Raw genomic sequence first — 6,000 nt, forward strand, 5'->3', positions numbered from 1 at the left:
AAAACAGTTCAGCAAATGCTTCTTTTTGAATGCCTCCCCAGAGACAAACAAACTCCAGTGCAGTCGTTCTTATTTTACTCTGAATACTATGCTAGCATGTGATTGGCCTTATCGTTCTTTATTAGTTTTTCAGTTAAGAAGCTGAATAAGTCACAAGTTGTTTTTTAAAGTAGGATTTTCCAAATTAACATTTAGTCTTAGTTACACTTCCTGTGACCTACGTCTCAATATTTTTTCATGCAGACCTGCTTTCCTCATCTGTTCATCCATTTTCATTACTGTTTTTTGTCTTTATTGTATTGTAGGGGGCTTCGTGTAAAGCAGGAACTAACCATGGTCTGAAGGTCAGTCCATCACAGGGTACACTCACTCAGCCACTCATGCATACACTCCATAAATCAGTTAAGCAATCCCATAAGTCTCGGAGATGTAGGAGCAAAATGCACTACAAAAGAGATTGGACTTAGTCAGCATTCAGCCTGGGTGTCAAACACAAAACAGCTTGTGCTGTGGAGCAGAAGTGCCGAGGCTCTAAGGCTAAGGATCTGTGCTGGTATCCCGAAGGTTGCCGGTTCGAATCCCCGTCACTGCCAAAAGAGATCCTACTCTGCTGGGCCCTTGAGCAAGACCCTTAACCTGCAATTGCTCCAGGGGTGCTGTACAATGGCTGACCCTGCGGTCTGACCCCAAGGGATATGCGAAAACTAACACATTCCTAATACAAGAAATTGTATAAGGCGAAATAAAGAATAAAAAGAACACTATGCCGCCTGACAACCTGTGCAAGAATGACTCCCAGAAATTAAAAAGAAGAATTCATTGAGATTTTATCTTATATATGAATGTCTATGCGGGAAGTGTGTGTGTGTCTGTCTGTCCAGCCCGGAAGTGCAAGGCTATAGCATGAAGCTCAAACAGCCAGCAAGGCGGCCCCAAGTTAACGAATCAGAATAAGAAAGAAGTACGAGGCTACAGCCTGAAGCTGAAAGAAAGCGACTCCGTCATCAAAGTGAAATCGCAGACATAAGACAAACTCGCTTAGCAGCTGATAGACAAGTGAGAGAACATCCCCCTAGCGTTCTGGCAGAAACTACAACTAAACACAACAACTGGCCAGGATTTGAACTTAGTGCCCAGAACCGGGGTTACAGTAGCACTTGACTGAACTCTGTAGCATAGCTTCTTAAAATGTATTGTGTGATGCACACTCGTTTTACTATGTGGATTGCGAATAAACTTACAGTGGAAAAACTGGGCTGTGACACCATTAAGGTTGGAAAACACTGGTGTAAAGTAGTAAATGAAAGTCAATCATTTTCTAACTCACATGGTCATGGGGGCCAAACTGGAGTCCATCCCAGCAAGCACAGGGTGCAGGGCCAGTTTAGGATCACCTCTTCACCTAACCTGCTTGTCTTTGGACTGTGGGAGGAAATCACACAGACGTGAACCCAGGTCTCCTTACTGCGAGCACTGTGCCATCTATTAAATAAAAGTGAATAACTTCATTATATTTTATGTTATCTCCCATATTATTTCAACAGTTATTCTGAAGAATGGTACCATTTGTTCAATGTATGAATGATGCTGTTTAGATTTATATTTTAGTTGTACCTTTCTGAAATTTGATGTATACTTTCCAAATGCACATAACTGCACTACATCCTTGTTTGGCAGATATCCGAACCTGATCTTTGTTATTTCTCTAAATTATTTTAGATAAAATAACAATATCAAAATGCTCCATGGTTTCTGTGCTGTGGACTTTTTGCCTTTACAAAACAGTATTATGCATGCTTAGTCATTCACTTTCTATTATTGAACTCCAAGTGTATATCTCATATCTTGTAATATTCAATACAACCCGATAAATAAATTGTTAATATGGTAACAAATGTTTGAAGTTTTCCATTTCAAGGCTTTGCAGTAGATTAATTGGAACCCAAGCAGGAAAGATACGCTGTCTTAATTTCCTTTATGAGTTTAATCTCGAGGACAGACTGGCCAGTTTGGGCATTAAACTGAAGAGGTGGGATACATTTTCCTGCTCTATAATACACTGTGGAAGTTGCATGGGGTAGAGTCTCTAGGAAATCTACTCTTTCTTTGAAAAAATGTCAATGGAAAGATAAGAGATTGGCACCACAAAGGATGGAAAATAGCAAGGGCTGATACGCATTGTCATCTGGAATTTGGGCTGAGGCGCTGACTGTTGTTTTGCTAGGTGTCTGCCCTCAAAGAAAGATGGAAGGTGCAAAATTGCAATTTTTGCTAGCCCTTTGGTTAAATGCTACATGCATCCGAATAATGTATTTAGGGACATTCACCGATAATGTCACAATTATTCATTGTCTGGTGATGAACTCAAATATTCACATTAAGCACAAGGTATTATTTTTCTCCTCCCAAATTAAGTGAGTGGCATCAATGGTCATAAATGAGGGCATTCATGAAAGGTGTAGGCTGTGGCAGAGGATTAGGAGAATGCTGATGAAGAGTCCAAATTCCCATAACTTGGAAAGGAGCTGTATTCAACATTCCTTTATTATCCGTCTCTCACATAACAAAAGTCCCATATATTTAATGCAGGTTTGCCCCAGGCCACATAATAGGATTAGGAATAATTTCTACAAATTTACAAAAACAAATCACATGGGAAGGCTTAGAATTTGCTAATAATTTCTCCATAGCTGATAGATCAAAGGGAGCTAAGAGTCCGGAGCCAGGCGGTAGTTTGACCCTGGTCAGGCATTTTTAATGAAAGGGTTAATCTTCTCAAAGGTGACCATAGAGGAGCAAGTGGTGTGACCAAAGGGAGATTCAGGGCTCGGATAATCTGAAGAAAACAGTCTGGGCGGTATGACAGCTAGGAAACATTAGGAGAGGTGCTGTGCGGCTCAAGGATGGCAAAGGAGTACAAGCGAAAGGGAAATCGGGTGAGGGAAAGCTTGGCCCCTGGATCTTGAGACTTGACAGAACTCTTTCTGCAACGTAACAAAACAAAACAAGGATTTATTTCAAGAAATAGCAACCTCTTTCTTTGCCACTGACAACAAAATGCGCCCTTGTCAAAGAAATTTACGTGAGCAGTATTTTTTTTTTTTTCAGAAAATATACTTCTTTTTTTTTTAAATTGGGGAAATGGAATGAAAAACTCTGCTAAAAAAAAAAAGTTGGATTCTCTACTGGAATTTTTGCACAGTCGGCAAAACTCTTCTGTCGAATAATTTGCTTTAAAACCTTTCTACAGCATTGACGTTCCTAAAGGGGCCATACGTAATTAAGCCTGAATGCAAGTAACTAAAGATCTAGGAGGCAAAAAAATGAATCACCACTGTTTTAGGGTTCAAGTAGTTTAGTGTAAGCGCTTGACGCTTTTTTTTTTTATTTTTCAGAGCATCCCAAGCCAACTCGCCACTCTGACAGTAGTTGTTGGGTTACGTATTTTCCGAAGTTCTTTGCACAAATCCTCCAGGTGACGAGAAAGGACCTCGCTGTCATGTCTGAGCACGAGCGTGTCTCTAATCCTGACCTACAGGCACCACACTTTACACGGGTGAAATAGTAATGCAGTGGAACAACAACCACGTGAAAGATGCATTGAGGCAAACATTAATGAGATCATTAGGCCAAAGGCATAAACAGCCCGAGTTGTCGGGTGTTAATACGTATGACCCTTTCAAAGAGCCATCATGCGTATAACAATCTGGAAGAGTCGGATCTTTCGAGACCCATCTCCCTGCACCATATTACTTCCTCAATTTGATTTAGAAGTGGCTCTTGGATTTAATTAAATTATTCCATACAATGGTAATGTCAGGATTTAAGGCCAATTATCTCCCAGGAAATGCGCTCCTTTTACGGTTTCATTTTGAAAATGATAACTCAGTCAGCCCTGTTTATTAAAAAACGCAAAGTGCAAATCATTGAAAATATAATTTTTAATAGCAAATAAATAAGCGAAACAGGATCAAGAACAGCGTAAGCAATGCTGATGGGATGCATTCTAAGAGCGAGGCTCACTCGACGTACGGGATCATTAATCAGGAGCGCTTTAAAACCTCCTGGTGTGAAGTAACTACAATTGTCCAATTAAGAGCAAGAAAGACAATAGAAAATATGTAAGGTGCTCTTCTTACTTATCTGATGCATGCTGGTCTGCAATGTTCATTACGGGGCAAAAATAAAGCAGAAAACATTAACCCTTCCTCTGCCAAAGCAAAGGTGCCATTGATGCAAAGTGCTGGTGCTTGGCACCATTGTGTGTCAGACAGTTACAGATATTATTTTATCAGGTTTGATTTTTGGAGATGGGGGTGGAGGGAGTCTATGTCTGGAATCTCAAAGCAATTAAAAAAAATTACAGTTAGGAAGTAAGCCAATTAAAATACCACAGAGCTGTGTAGCTGCGCTGAGATGCACAAATCCACTGTCAGAATGTCATGTTGTTCGCACTTTTCCTCTTCATTAACGTGACCTCAAGATGCAAAAGATGAACTTCATTAAAGCCCTTAGATATTCCTTAACTAACCAGGATGAATACCCATAATATGCAGTTTTTATTGGCAGCAGATTGAATTGGGTTGAATTTCTTTTAGGCTACACCTCCAGCTTGTCCTTTCAGAATGAACTGTACAAGTAAAACTTGTTAGAATTGTTTTACGATGTCACCAGTTCAACTGTTAACTGAAGCAAAGTTTACATTTTTGGCCTTGTCCAGGGTACAGAGGTTACCTGACTTGTGCTTATAATGGTAAGCGTCAGGTCCCTCTTAAATATACTTGGACACTTTGCTTTCTTTGAGGCACAAACACTTGACGTGTCAGCTTAGACATGAACCTTTTTTTGATCTGGGATCACTGGAAAGCTGAGCCTGTCCAGGATGCATTGGGTTCAAAACAAAAACCAGGACTCATACACATTGCCTTCCACTGGGACTTTGCAGTGTGTTCCCTTCTTTGGGATACAGGAGACACAGGGAGAACATGCAAAATCCACAGAGACAATAAAATGTAATGCTTGGTGCTTTCAGTCCGTCATTTGCATTTTAAAAGTTCTCCACCATGGAGTTGCCAGTCATAGTAAATGGGCCCAACCTAATGCTCATTTACTTACAGTCCATGTTATTTATCGGTTTAAAGGCAGCCTTTTTATTTTTTAGGATCTTTTTATCGGCTTGTAAAAATATCTTTTAGACCATGGGGGGGCTGGGGTGGGCACTGACCACCCAGAGACAAGCCGTGCCCACCCTGCGAAATGCTCTGTCTGTCCAATGAAAACTCTGGAGAAAAATAACATTTGATTTTCAAAACTGAGTTGCTTTCCAATCGGCCCGCTTGAATTTGCGGCGTATCCGGCAGTGTCTTCTCCACTAGACAGGCACCGTGCTGCTCACAGTTCACTTCGCTGCACATTTTGCAGCACGTTTTGAACTTGTTGAACACATTCTTTAATTAAAACAGCGTATACGTTCCATTCTTCTTTTATTTTCTGGTTGGTAACACCAAAGGCTATGCATAGGTGGCTTATTAAAAAGCAGACATCTTCAACCTCTGTCCCTCCGCAAGCTGCTGTCTCCACGGTTGAGCCCAGCACCGCTGCTACCAACATGGAGCACAGCGCACCCACGTCGGGAACTGAAACTCCAAAAGATGTAGATAAGCCTACACAATCCTCCAGCTCTGTGCCCGTGTCGGGTACTCCAAACCTCTGCCTTCAACAAAATATACAGTCTGGTCTGCCTGACTTAAATATGGATAGCCCATCCCAGCCCATTTTAATTAATCATCCGAAGCGCGCATTCGGAAAGACACTCAGATGTTTTAGTGCAAGCTGGTATCAGTCTCGACCATGGCTTGAGTATTCTGTTGTCTGTGATGGCAGCTTTTGCTTTGCCTGCCGCAAATTTAGTGTTTCCAATTCGGACCGCGAGGACATATTCACCAAACACGGCTACACGAATTGGAAAAAAGCTCTAGAAAAAGACGGTGGCGGCTTCCA

The sequence above is a fragment of the Erpetoichthys calabaricus genome, chromosome 16, assembly GCF_900747795.2.
Source record: "Erpetoichthys calabaricus chromosome 16, fErpCal1.3, whole genome shotgun sequence".
Lineage (NCBI taxonomy): Eukaryota > Metazoa > Chordata > Cladistia > Polypteriformes > Polypteridae > Erpetoichthys > Erpetoichthys calabaricus.